The sequence below is a fragment of the Lampetra fluviatilis genome, chromosome 50, assembly GCF_964198595.1.
Source record: "Lampetra fluviatilis chromosome 50, kcLamFluv1.1, whole genome shotgun sequence".
In the NCBI taxonomy this organism is placed as follows: Eukaryota; Metazoa; Chordata; class Hyperoartia; order Petromyzontiformes; family Petromyzontidae; genus Lampetra; species Lampetra fluviatilis.
This window is the reverse complement of record NC_136324.1, coordinates 7,735,123-7,749,635: the sequence shown is the minus strand read 5'-3', so window position 1 is coordinate 7,749,635 and position 14,513 is coordinate 7,735,123.

The following is a 14,513-nucleotide window of genomic DNA, read 5'->3' as shown; positions in this document are numbered from 1 at the left end:
TATAAGAAATTATATTTTACATGCCATATTATACATTTATGGGGTTGTATAAAATCACTTAGACACTACTTGTTACTAAAATGCATACGTAAATTAAAATGACAAAAAACACGTGAAATTTCACGAAGAGTTCTAGCAAGGGTTGTGCGCTGAACGAGATCTACTGTACAGGCAGACTGAGGAGCGGCGCTTTGTTTCAGTCGTGAACGGGGTCTACGCGGGGTCTACGCGGGGACTCATCCCGACGCACACAAGTTCTAGCAAGCGCGTCGTATCCCAAGCAAGACGTCGTATCCCAAGACATTTTTTTCTCTCGTCAAAACTCGACGTATACCAAATTCGACGTATTCCAAAGCGGTTGTATACCGAGGTATGACTGTGGTGTACCGCTATACACCATGCGCTGCAGTGCCGCCTACCCTTGACGTTACCACAGGACTCTTCTTATCCGCGGTGATCATGGAGGATGAACATTCCGTACCCTTTTGATTTAAAGCTTTCGTGACTGCAGGGATTCATATTCTTGGTTTTTTCGGTAAAGTCACGTAGAAGGGAAATAATAAAATAATATGAATATAAAACAATACACTTTTTTAATACAATAATTTTTTTTATTTTTTATATTCATATTCTTTTATTATTTCCCTTCTAAGTGACTTTACCGAAAGAACCAAGAATATAATATTCCGTACCCTGCTGTCCATGATGTTATCCTCAAATATGCTCCAATTGCGGATTTGTAAAAAAAAAAAAGTGTGTCTCGCGAAAAATTTTAACATTTCGCAATGAACTCTTCTTATCCGTGACAAATTTGCGAGTTTGGAGTTAAAATACCGTTCGGGGGACCAGTGGCCAAGGTTGCTATTACTTTAAGTTGCCGTTGAGTTCGGCACAGCGCTTACCATAACACGGCGGATGATGGGATGAAACTTTCCGTGCGACTCCTCTAATATCTGAAAAAATTGCGGATAATAGGAAAGCCGCTAAGAAATTTAAATAACGTGAAAACCCTGCGGATAACCACAAATACTCTTGTGGTTTTTGCAGACCCTACAGCTCCAGCGGATAATAGGAGTCACAGATAATATAGCCATGGATAAGGGTTTCGACGAAGCATTGTACTGCAATACACCATTAACTCGAGTACTCATTTGTGCTGTACTACAATATACTGTAATGCACGAACACACGATTGCAACACAGTACACTTCACAGCACACTACGTAGAGTACTGTGCCGCAATAATGAAGACCACACAGTATTGTACACTACTCTACACAGTACAGTACAGAGTACTGTACACTACACAACACAATACTCTACACAGTACACTACTCTACACTGTACACTACACAGTACACTACACTACACACTACACTACTCTACACAGTACACTACTCTACACTGTACACTACACTCACTACTCTACACAGTACACTACTCTACACTACACAGTACAGTACACTACACTGTACATTACACTACACAGTACACTACACTGTACACTACACTGAGTTTGTACAAAAGGTTCCACACCAAAGTGAGTCCCTGTCACCTGTGTACCACGCGTAATTTCACTACGCACACACACACACACTGTATACACACACACACACTGTATACACACACACACAAACACACTGTATACACACACACTTTATATACACAAACACACTGTATATACACACAAACACACTGTATACACACACACACACACTGTATACACACACACACACTGTATACACACACACACAAACTGTATATACACACACAAACACACTATATACACACACACTTTATACACACAAACACACTGTATACACACACACAAACACACTGTATACACACACACACACTGTATATACACACACACTGTATACACACACACACAAACTGTATATACACACACAAACACACTATATACACACACACTTTATACACACAAACACACTGTACACACACACAAACACACTGTATACACTCACACACAAACACACTGGATACACACACAAACACACACACACTTTATACACAAACACACGCACTGTATACACACACACACACACGCACTTTATACACAAACACACGCACGGCTTTGCTCAACGTGTGTGCCAACAGCATGTAGTGCAATTTATTAACGGCGTTAATGAATAATATACGAGTGGAAGTATGTACACGACCTTGTGTGTGTGTATATAAAGTGTGTGTATATACAGTGTGTGTATGCAGTGTGTGTGTGTGTACAGTGTGTGTATACAGTGTGTGTATAAAGTGTGTGTGTATACAGTGTGTGTGTAAAGTGTGTGTGTATACAGTGTGTGTGTATACAGTGTGTATGCAGTGTGTGTATACAGTGTATACAGTGTGTGTGTGTAAAGTGTGTGTATACAGTGTGTAAAGTGTGTATAAGTGTGTGTAGTTTGTATACAGTGTGTGTAGAGTGTGTATACAGTATGTGTACAGTGTGTATACAGTGTGTGTAAAGTGTGTGTAGTTTGTATAGTGTATAGTGTGTATACAGTGTGCACACAGTGTGTAGTGTATACAGTGTGTATACAGTGTGTGTACAGTGTGTAGTGTGTATACAGTGTGTGTATAGTGTGGGGAGCGGTGGTGCAGCGGTTAGCGCGCTACGCTACGAACCCCGCGTCCCGAGTTCGATTCCCGCTCACGGCCACCACCAACCCCAGCAACGATTATCGGAACCGGTCCTCCGCCTAGGTCGACTCAGCCTCAAATGACGACCCGGTGCGGTGTGTAAACATCGCCATTGGGGAGACAAAGGCGGCCGGGCGTGGTGCTGCTCGCTGACAGCACTTGCCCCTACAGTCAGTCACAGGCTACACGGGAGATCTTTGTCTTTGTATTCTAACACACGGCGGCCGTGTCCAGTCCGTATCGAGGGTAACGTCGCGGTAAGATCGCGGATCGATACCGCGGCTCGGAGAGTATCGATTTGTGAACACGAACACGCGATCGATAACTCTAACGCGCTAGAGTCGTAGACTGCGTTTAAGGAAATAGATATTATACTCACACGCGCAGTTTGACACTGTACATCAACATCATCAACAACATCAACATCAACAACAACATCAACATCATCATCAACAACATCGATTGTCAATGGGACCCGTGGCGTTGTTCGCGATGCTTCGCAGGAAAGACGTCGGCGTCTTTTCAGATCACAAACGAAACGCAACGAGTCCTCACCGTGTCGAGCGAAGCTTTAATCCTCTTCTTCCTCCTCCTCCTCTTCTTCCCTTCAAACCCTCGAGACGAACTCCCCCCACACACCAACACCAACAACCCAGCGAATGTGGAGTTCTATCACGAACTTGTTAAGGCGGTCAACAATTCACCACCACCAACTACGAGATACATCAACTGCGATGTCTGTTCGTGTTAAGTCGTATTATCTCTCTCTATCTCTCATCTCTCTCATCATCTCTCTATCTCTCATCTCTCTCATCTCTCTCACTTCCTATCACACACAGAGCGAACGCCACGACAATTGACGACTTCGCGTTCAGAAACCCCCTCACGCTGCCACCGACTTCGAGACCCTCCCACTGGGCGGGACTTTTCAAGAAACAATTTCCCGTAAACCCGTCAAGAGTTGCTGGTTGTTGTTGTCTTGTTGTTGTTTGTTTGTGTTACCACACACGAGGGCGGCTCTTCACCACTGCCCTGTGGACCCACGTGGCATCTCTCTGGGGGTCGAGATGCCACGTGGGTGGAGATGGCCCCCCACGGAGACTTCCTCGAAAGTGTTTTGAGCTCTGAAAGTTGTAGATTTGAAGTTTTCGTGACTGTAAAGATCAATACTCTTTGGTTATTTCGGTAAAGTCACGTAGGTGAAAATAAAAAAGTAAAATAATAAAATGTAAAATAAAAAAAGAATATTTATTTATTAGTTATTTATTTTTATTTTCACCAAATGCGTGACTTTACCGAAAGCTCTGAAAGTGTTTTGAGTTCTGAAAGCTCTCAATTTGAAGTTTTCGTGCCTGCAAGGATCAATACTCTTTGGTTATTTCGGTAAAGTCACGTAGGTGAAAATAAAAAATAAAAATAATATAATTTGAAATAAAAAATTTATTATTTAAAATTTTTATTTTTTTCACCTACGTGACTTTACCGAAAGATCTGCAAGTGTTTGAGCTCTGAAGGTGTTTGAGCTCTCACGTAGCGCCGGGCCGGGCTGGTCACGAGAGACGCGACTCATTGCGGGAGTGGGTGGCGTGGGATGTGTTGCTGGTTTCTGGGAATTGGAAGGAGTGAAATGGTCAATGATACATGCACAGAATATGAAAATGACGTGTTTTGTATGACAGTACACTGAATATAATAAATGCTAGGGCTTCTGAAAGCAACGGGTGGATAACGTAGCAGGTGCATTGTACTCACCCACCCCCTGCTTGGCTAATTGGATATCAAAACATAATTACAGACCAGAGGTCAAATTCCAGAGTTTTGTCAGTTTTTGTGGGATAGCATAAACTCACCAAGATTTAACAAGATGCGTGTAGATTTCAGAACTGTAATGTTCCAATGAACAATATTAAGCTTTACATACCTCTACTGTCATAATCATCATCACGATTCATGAGCAGGCAGATAGCGCTGTAGGTGTTCACTGCATATTTAGTCATTTATTTCCACTTTCCTCTCTGTCTTGTGATGCCAATGTGCTCAGGTAGTGGCCACATCTGACACCGATCTCGTCAAAGCCATTCTCTGTTGGGTCTTCCTCTCTCTCCAATCAAACAACAATAACAACACACTTTAAATGTTCTTGTTGTCCATCCTACCTGCACTCGACATCCGCTCCTGGATGAGGGTCACCCCCACGAGGCTTGTTCGTCTGGACTTCATCACGCTGCTAAATGCGCTTTCGGTGACTGCTGGCGGACGTACACGAGTACAGTACAACAATTGATGTCACGAAAGCTTTAAATCGAAATACAATTGATGTAGTTTATATTTTAGTTTTTTACGTGGTGGTTTGGCTGCTGCAGCTCCTTACTATTAAAATTCCCTCCCTTTATTACTGCTAATCCTACTTCCTCCCTTTATTACTGCTAATCCTACATAATACACGAGCATAATATGACTTTGAGACTGCCTCCACCACCTACACATTCCACAAGTAGTGACTAATCACATATCTGCATTTCCCATAAAAATGCTAAATTCCTCTGTTGAAATGTAAACTCCTTTGTCAAGGCGCCCTTCCCCCTCTAACCCAGCTTAAATATACGCTGCCAAGCTTGGTGGTGTTCATTCGGACGCTGTCTTTCCGACAGCGCTGTTCTTCGCCTGAGGACGGCTGCTTGCGTTGTGGCCGAAACGTCGTGAGAATTTTATTTACTATGTTTTATTTTTATTATTTTATTATTTCCCTTCTACGTGACTTTACCGAAAGAACCAAGAACAACAATAGATGTTTATTGCAAATGCCAGACGGGTCTTTGAGTTTGACAGCGACAATTAAGGGCCCCGTTCATGCGCGCAATTCGTTTTTCTGACAGTTTCACGAATTATTTCGGTGGCATGAATTAAAGTAAATCTACCCTAATTCACGCAGACGCGCTGCCCCCTAAATTGCCCAGACGAATGTTGGGTGGCACAATTCCTCACCCACACCCACAGGCAGGACAAGGGGCGGGGGGGGCATTTTGCTGTGGGCATTCTAACACAACAAGGCCTGCCACAGAATGAGCCAACCAACTTGGCTCCTTGCCATCTAAATTAAACGTATTTTATTTTACCAGTTAAGGGGCCGTCCATAAATGACGTCATGCACCTGGGGGGGGGGGTCAGACATTTGTGACGATGTGTGACGATGGGGGGGGGGGGGTTTGAGAAATGTGACGTCACATCAAAATGCGCAACTTTAAATAAATATAGACAACACGTTCTACTTAATCAAAACGACTTTTTAATAAATGTTTTCTCCTACAACATCAGAGTGCAGCGCCACATTAAATACGCACGACAATGACAAGAGTTTAAAGCGATTTGAAGCATGTTTTTTTTTATGGGGGGGGGGGGCAGAGCTTTGTGACGTCATATTTGAGGGGGGGGGGGTTTGACTTTTTGTGTGACGAAGGGGGGGGGTCAAAAATCGTCCAAAATCGCGTGACGTCATTTATGGACGGCCCCTAAGGCCCACTGAGCTGTGTAGCTCTTTTTCAGAAGCGACCTGGATATCACAAATGAAAGCTCAAGCGAAGTGGCCTATCACGTGGACATTAATAGCAGCCAAATGCCCTAAATGCATGTTTCTAAATATGGAGGGGGAAACCGCGACCACTGAGAGACACGCAAACTCCAAATATACAGCAGCAGGCGTCAGGGTCGGGATCGAACCCACGCCCTCCTGTATACCAGGCGAGGTAGTTAACATCTCCTAGTTCCTATGGTCACTGTTACATTGCTTTTATGGCTTTATTTTGGTGATTTCGAAAAGTTTTTTGGTTTGTCCTTGTTTGTTTGTTGTAGTACGGAGTTAGACTGATGGCCTTAATCTAAGTTGTCTTGTGGCTGTTGTTGTTTGACTTGCATCCCACTGGGTTGTTTGCACACACCGTTAGTGTACGGTGCCTTTTTCTGGAATTTTTGCTGTTTTTTTTCTGGATTTTCAGTTTGCACTTAGTCACATAGTCACTTTAAGATGTTTTCTTGTTCATGTTTTTGTTTTTTGTTTGTAGCGGTTGCACCCGATTCAAGAGCCGAATGGCTCACAGGGCTATATACCTAATACATGAACTTGAACACGAACACGAACGACTGACTCTGCAATTCCCTTGCACAGAGGCATGCCACCACTGCCGCCACCACGACCAACACCATCATCGGCCACTGCTGGATGAAGCCCTCGGCAAATCGCCGCTAGCTCTCACACTTCTGTCACTGCAATTATCCACCTGCACATGAGCAGATGCCATCGCTGCATCTCACATTTGGACGTCCTCACGACTGCCCGCATTACATACAGCGGCTGCCACTCGGTCATCGTCCCTTCGAGTCACGTGTCCCGCCCAAGCCCACTTACTTTTATTAACTGCTGAAAATATTTTTCCACCATACCTCTCGATGACATGCTTCCGTTTTGCCAAGCCGACGTCTGGTGGACAGTCCCTTCTCTTTCACTTACCTGCTCGCACCGTGTTTTTATTATTACACGCTTTTTATTAACTCACTCTGCCTGTTGTTGTCGTTGTTGTAGTCGTTGTTGTTGTTGTTGTTGTCGTTGTATCCTCAAATCTTGTAACTCAAAATTTTCCCACTTCCCAATGTGGTGTCGACTGCAAACTTGGTATACTTATGTCATACTGATGACAATACTATATTCTATCATAAAAAAAATATATTTTAAAACGGCTTGGGTCTAATTGTCCACGTTCAACTAACGTTGGCTGTAAATCATCACAGCCCCTTACGGTATGGCAAGCTTCGGGGACACTTCCTGGAGTCGTGGAGTTCTGCCATTACCAGTACGGTACATTTCATTAAAGCGTGTTTAAAAAAAAGTATTTTTCAATGTTACTTATTTTTAAATCCTATATATTAAGTTCACTTGCTTGCGCGCTTACGACCGTGCAAATCTTTCGGTCGTTTTTTAACCCACTTACCGTGATCCAATCGAGCTGACATTTTGCACACAGACTCGTTGTGCGTGACAATTTATTTTCGTGAAAATTTTTTTCCAAAATCTCCCACTTTTTAGGGAAAATTTTTTTTCACTAACACAATCATATATTTTTCCTAAACACAGAAAATTATTCAAGAAAACAACAAAAATGTACAATATAAACAATCATACAAAAACTGAAAACCTTATAATCCTTATATACGACTTTTTAATATTTAATTTAAAATACCAATGTGATTAAACTGAAACTCTTACTCAAGAAAAACAGAAATGAATAATAAAATAAAACCGATGCCACGCATATAAAGTATTTATAGTGAAAAACTTTGTTTTTACGGGCTAATTTTTTACTCAGTTCAAATGACCGTGGCGGATTGCGAATTCCTGTGAGTGGTGCGTCCCCTGCTGGACTTAAAGTACTACTGCACTACCGCGTACTGCAAAGTCAGAATCAGAACATTGATTGATACTGGAGGAATCCGATGAAGCTATACAGCTCTTTTTCACAGATGTCCCGGTCAGTAGTGGAGAGAAACCTCTGCTATGGACGGTGATAATGTGAGTTGGCCGAGTCTGGTACGGTAAGTGTGACTCGTGGTGATGTCTACTGTGTCTGGTATCTGGTGAGCGGTGTGTCTGATGAGTCCATGATACAGGTTTTTTTGGGTTAGATCGCGTAAATATATAAATGTGTCGTTAAACCCGCCACCACCCAGCACAGCCAATTGGCAAGGCTTGTCACGTAAACAGAACGTGCCAATTCGTTACTAGTACAGCACACCGGTGTGTTGGAGAGCCAAGCCACAACATTTACAATCTGAGTTACTACGTTTCGCCAGTAACTATAGCTTGCTTTAGCAGGCGACAGTCAGATTTGTGGAGAAATCCTCGTGTTTCGTTCCTTAAACAGGGGTATATGTGATCACATCACTTGTGACCACTTCATGCGCGAAGTGGTGGGAGGGGATTAATGAATACAAATACATTACTATGGGTATCCATTCCCGGTTGGGTTATTTATATGGTAATCAACTTACATTTGTTATTATTTTTTATATAATTTTATTTTTTTATTATGCAAACGCATTTTGCAAACCCATTATTCTTGTACCTTTGTTTTTCAATGTGCATTTTATATTTATTCATACTGGAGGAATCCGATGAAGCTATACAGTTCTTTTTCACAGATGTCTCGTGTGTCTGGTATCTGGTGAGCGGTGTGTCTGGTGAGTAATTGAGTAGTGAGTGATGTGTGGTGAGTGAGTGGTGAGTGATGCATGGTCAGGTTAGTGGTGTCTGGTGAAGATCTGGTGAGCGGTATCTATACCCTGTCTATGGGGTAGGCTGCCCTCTGGTAGACATCCAATTACCTGGGGATAACTTGGAAACCAAATCTTCTTTCGTATGGCTGATGTAGATGCAGAACAACAACTATAATTGCACATCTTCTTGGTTCTTTCGGTAAAGTCACGTAGAAGGGAAGTAATAAAATAATAAAAATAAAACATATTTTAATTTTATTATGTTTTATTTTTATTATTTTATTACTTCCCTTCTACGTGACTTTACCGAAAGAACCAAGAAGATGAATCCCTGCAGTCACGAAAGCTTTAAATCGAAATATAATTGCACATTCAGGTGGGTCAAGCCAGATAATCGTGTTAGATGCAGTGGAGTGTATCGCTGTGACGTCTCCTTCGTGTTTGTGGGTTGGGCAGTGCGTCGTTATACATTGATTGGTCTGTTTTGGAAACTTTACTGAGCAAGACTTGAAAATCGTACTTTTTTTTAACGGCATCTTTCCCGGCGAGGGGGGTTATGTAAGTGAGGAAATATCAGCCGAGGGCAAGGTCTATGTACGTATGTTGAATTTGTACGTAGTCAACCGTGCTGGGGCAAGGTCTCTACTAGTAGGAGATGAAAATACCTTTGAACTTTCACACACATACACACGTATAATGATTATTTATAGTTTTATTTCAATGTCCATTTCATGTGCATTTTCAACAAACACCGCATGGGTTTGTGGCCATCGCCCGTGTCAGCCACTCGCTGCGTGAATGCTATAAATCGGAATGATTATTGCAATCATATTCACTGAATCATTCATTCAGTGGCAACTTGGTGAACGAGCCATGTGGAACACGACGACCGAGGTGGCATTCTCGCTCTGCCTGGGTACGGCCGTGCCAGGAGATGTCAGTAGAGGGCCTTGGTTGCTTATCCCTATGAATGTTCAGGCGTTTACCTTTAAGCGTTGCTCTAATTCGGTGTTCTTCACTTATTTTTAGAGGAGGGGGTGGGGGGGCATTTTCGCCGATAGGACATCATCAGTGTAATCGTTGTGTGACTCCAGTACGTATTATGTTGTTGAATTTCTTTCGCACCGTATGTAGCAAACCGTGCTATTTAGAGGTAAGGGGGAAGGACAACGATCTAAACACAAAAATCAGTCAAAAAAAAGTTTTCAAAAAGAAATGAGTACTATTATTATTTCAACTACTACTAGGCATGTCTACCAAGGAAAGCATCACCGGGTCTCGTGACTATTTCTCAGGAGGTTCCTGCCAAGTTTCCGCAGTTTGAAAAAACAACCCAGCAACCCAGCAGTTTGGGCCAATGTTGTTGGTTCAATGGCCCCAACGTTCCATGTTTCCTGGGGTAGCTGTGGACAAGATCTATCATTCTTCCACCATGCAGCCCTCCGAGAGAGAAGATCCAGGAGCCCTGAGAGACACGCGAGATGTAACCATTGATCTATTTCAGTGTTTCTTCACTAATTTTCAGAGCGGAGGCCACTTTCGCCGATAAGACATCATCAGTGTGTGAGAGCCACCACACATTTGAAAGCATTGGGGGTTTGACAGCACTATGATGATGATGGGGGGAGGGTGTTTTCACTTGTGTATTGTCGTAGGCCGCACGTCAGCGGCGGTACTAAAGGCCACTAGGGGGCACCAGCGGCCCGCATGTCTTGCGATGAAGAACACCGGTCTCGTTGCATGGGCTCTGAATCCACTCAAATGCCTTCATAGACGCGTAGGCCTCAACACACACTCACACTCTCATCTATCAGTCCCTTGGCCCCGAGCAGATATTGAGCGTGTCGGTATCACCTGGGGTACGTAACTATAGTGATTCCAATTTCTCTATGTTGTCAATTATAGTGCATGTATGCGATAACGAGTTGAAATGCGTGGGTCACCAAGTAGCTCACTCTTATTGGTCATATAAATAAACTTGTACGACTTATCTTTGCTATTTTAGGTGTTACTTAATTCTGCTGTGGCCCATTAAGTGACCGTTTCAAGGCCAAATCTCCCGTATTGTGGTGTCTAAACAGCATGAAGAGCTGTTCTGTGTTATGCCAGATATTTTCCCTCCGAAGGTAAACAGGCTACTGCCATTACCACATCCAGCCTGTGCAGCCAAGGATAGCTCCTTCGAATTGGAGGGCTTAAGGCAAAATGACAGCAGGACGATGTCCACATTCACTTGGAAGTCCGAACGCACTTTGGGAATAAGCATGGGTGAGGTCCAATCGGCCACTTTGTCCTTGTTGATTATAATTATGGTGGGCAATGCCATCAGCGCCTGGAGTTTCAACTCACACGTCTTCCCGAATTGATTGCCACCAGAAAACCCATTCTGAGCGTGCAGCGTTCTTAACGAACTGCCAACGGCCCCAGTGGTAGATTTGTACAACGCATTCTGCAAGAAGCAATTTCCATGATAAATAAGAGATTCACAGCTGTGAGAAAGAGCTTCATAGCTCATCGGATTTTTCCAGGATAAATAAAGTTTCTGATTCAGGATAGGGTTGCCACCTGTCTGGGTTTGACCCGGAGAGTCTGGACTTTTGGGCATCTGGGTATCGGTGGCAGGAGTTGATTTTTACGACGATCTGATACCGTTGTTGTTTTGAGTTTTATTACAGTAGACTGCACGACCTTCATAGAGCTCGTGCTGACTTAGAACAATGTCTGGGTTTGAAGTTTTCGTGACTGCAGGGATCCATACCCTTTGGTTCTTTCGGTATTTTATTTTCACCTACGTGACTTTACCGAAAGAACCAAAGAGTAACAATGTCTGGGTTGTGTCTCCAGTGGAAACAGCGGCAACCCCTATCACTGACCCAACTGAAGACCTTTCCTGCTACAGTGCCGCCAATTACCTTTATATAAACCTCGACCCCCCCCCCCCACTGAGCAGCCCCAACATCCTCGTGGGTGAATTATATCGACGCCAGTCTGGCTCTGATGCAAGGGACATATCCCCGTGAAACTCCTGAATGACAAATCACACCATGGATGATAGCATGCAGTTTGCAACCCGGGGCTTTTCCACATGGTCCAAGTTTGACCCCGGACAAACTGGGGATTAGCATTTGTGTTTGAGTGGCCGGAATTGATTTGTACCATGATCTGGTACCTGGATTGTGTTGAACTTCATTACAGTAGAATGTTGTGAGACATAGTGCCAACCAAAAAATGTGTCCCGTTGTACCCCTTGGTATCACACTGGCAAAGGAATATCTAGTGACATATCTATATCCTCCAGGTTACTGCCCTCTAGGGCAACTACTAAGAACCCTTGGGCACTTCCGAGAAACCTAGATCTCTCTAAATCTATCACGCTCACCTTCCACACTGCAAGACCCAAGTTAGGTTCTGAGATTGCACCTTCCCCGTGGGGATGATCCCAACACTCTGAACGAGGCGAGGCTGTCCTAGGATAATATCCAGTTTGTCGGAATCGGTTTAGAGCCACCACTGTCAGTCTATGTACGTATGCTGAACTTCTTTCACACCCTACGTAGCCAACTGCGCTAATCGGAGTGGACCCCTTCCTTGTCCGCTGTCTGGACCACAGGGGAAATGCAGAACTTGAATTCCCCCAGTCGCAATTCAGTGTGTCTGCAGCTCCCACCTTGGCACGATACCTGGAGAAAAATCCCCAGGCCAATTCTTATGGCTCGCTCCGAAAACCTGGCTTGAATCTGCTCGAAAAACTCAAAGGTTTCGTGAGAATTCCTCTCGGTCAGTCAATTTTAATTTCTGTTCAGGCAGATTGCAATCACATTGTGGCCAAGCCACATGCCTGGCTGCTGCAGACTGTCTTGCCCGCAATACGAGTCGATCAGCCTCCTTTACGAGCCTGCCTTGTCTTGGTGCTTCACCGCGGTCTTTTGGCATAAAGATGGAATATTGAGAGAGGACCTCCCTTCCTCTCTCTGCCTGCAAACGCAATGCACAAGCGTCCTGGCCCACAGCCTGTGCTGCCACTCGGCCGGGTTCGATCCCGACCCTGACGCCGGCTGTATATTTGGAGTTTGCGTGTTTTTCCAATGGTCGCGTGGATTTTTTTCTCCGTGCCCTTCAGTTTTTCCCTCCACATTTAGAAACATGCATTTAGAGTATTTGGCCGCTATAAATTTCCATGCAATAAGACACTTCGTTGAGCTATCATTTGTGGCCAGATGGCTTCTGAACAAGAGCTACATAGCTCAGTGGGGTTTACCTGGTGGAATTAAATATATATACAGAGGTTTTTGGAATTAGAGCGCGTAAATATGAATGTGTCGTTAAACCCGCCACCACCCGACACAGCAAGTTAGTAAGGTTTGTCATAACAAAACGTGCCAATTAGTTTCTAGTTCAGCACACCGGTTGTGCGTTGGAGAGTAAACTCACATTTACAATTCGAGTACGACGTTTCGCCAGTATTTCTAACTAGCATCAACAGGCGTTTAACGCCGCGTTTATATCTACGTGATCTAACCCACAACCTCTATTATGGACAATATTGGTCGCGAATGCCTACTACGTGTCAAACTAAAATAAAAAATAGTTTTAGTATAGTTTAGATTGCCACTGTTCTCGTGATTGTGAATGTCTGTCCCACCTTGTGGCTCCTCAAGTGCCACCTCCAATATAACTTTCTGTCCTCTTGGCTGGCGGTCCGGTGTAGCCATCGACCACAACCCGAGCCGAAACTTAAAGGGGCTTCAGGTTTTGGGGTGCAACCCTGCAACATCGTGCTCACGCCCCTGTTGGTGGCAGGGCCTCCTTCACCAGAGGGCGCTCTTGGGAGCCCCTCTTAAAGGCTGTTCATAGTTTAGTAGTGTATAGTGTTGTAGTGTATAGATGTATAGTAGTGTATAGTAGTGTATAGTGTAGTAGTGTATAGTAGTGTATAGTGTTGTAGTGTATAGAAGTGTATAGTGTAGTAGTGTATAGTGCTGTAGTGTATAGTAGTGTATAGTGTTGTAGTGTATAGAAGTGTATAGTGTAGTAGTGTATAGTGTAGTAGTGTATAGAAGTGTATAGTGTTGTAGTGTATAGTAGTGTATACTGTATAGTGTAGTGCATAGTGTATAGTAGTGTATAGTGTAGTGTATAGTGTAGTGTATAGTAGTGTATAGTGTAGTGTATAGTGTAGTGTATAGTGGTGTATAGTGTAGTGTATAGTAGTGTATAGTGTAGTGTATAGTGTATAGTAGTGTATAGTAGTGTATAGTAGTGTATAGTGTAGTAGTGTATAATAGTGTAGTAGTGTATTGTAGTGGATAGTGTTGTAGTGTATATAAGTGTAGTAGTGTATAGTAGTGTATAGTGTAGTAGTGTATAGTAGTGTATAGTGTTGTAGTGTATAGAAGTGTATAGTGTAGTAGTGTATAGTGCTGTAGTGTATAGTAGTGTATAGTGTTGTAGTGTATAGAAGTGTATAGTGTAGTAGTGTATAGTGTAGTAGTGTATAGAAGTGTATAGTGTTGTAGTGTATAGTAGTGTATAGTGTAGTGTATAGTGTATAGTAGTGTATAGTGTAGTGTATAGTGTAGTGTATAGTAGTG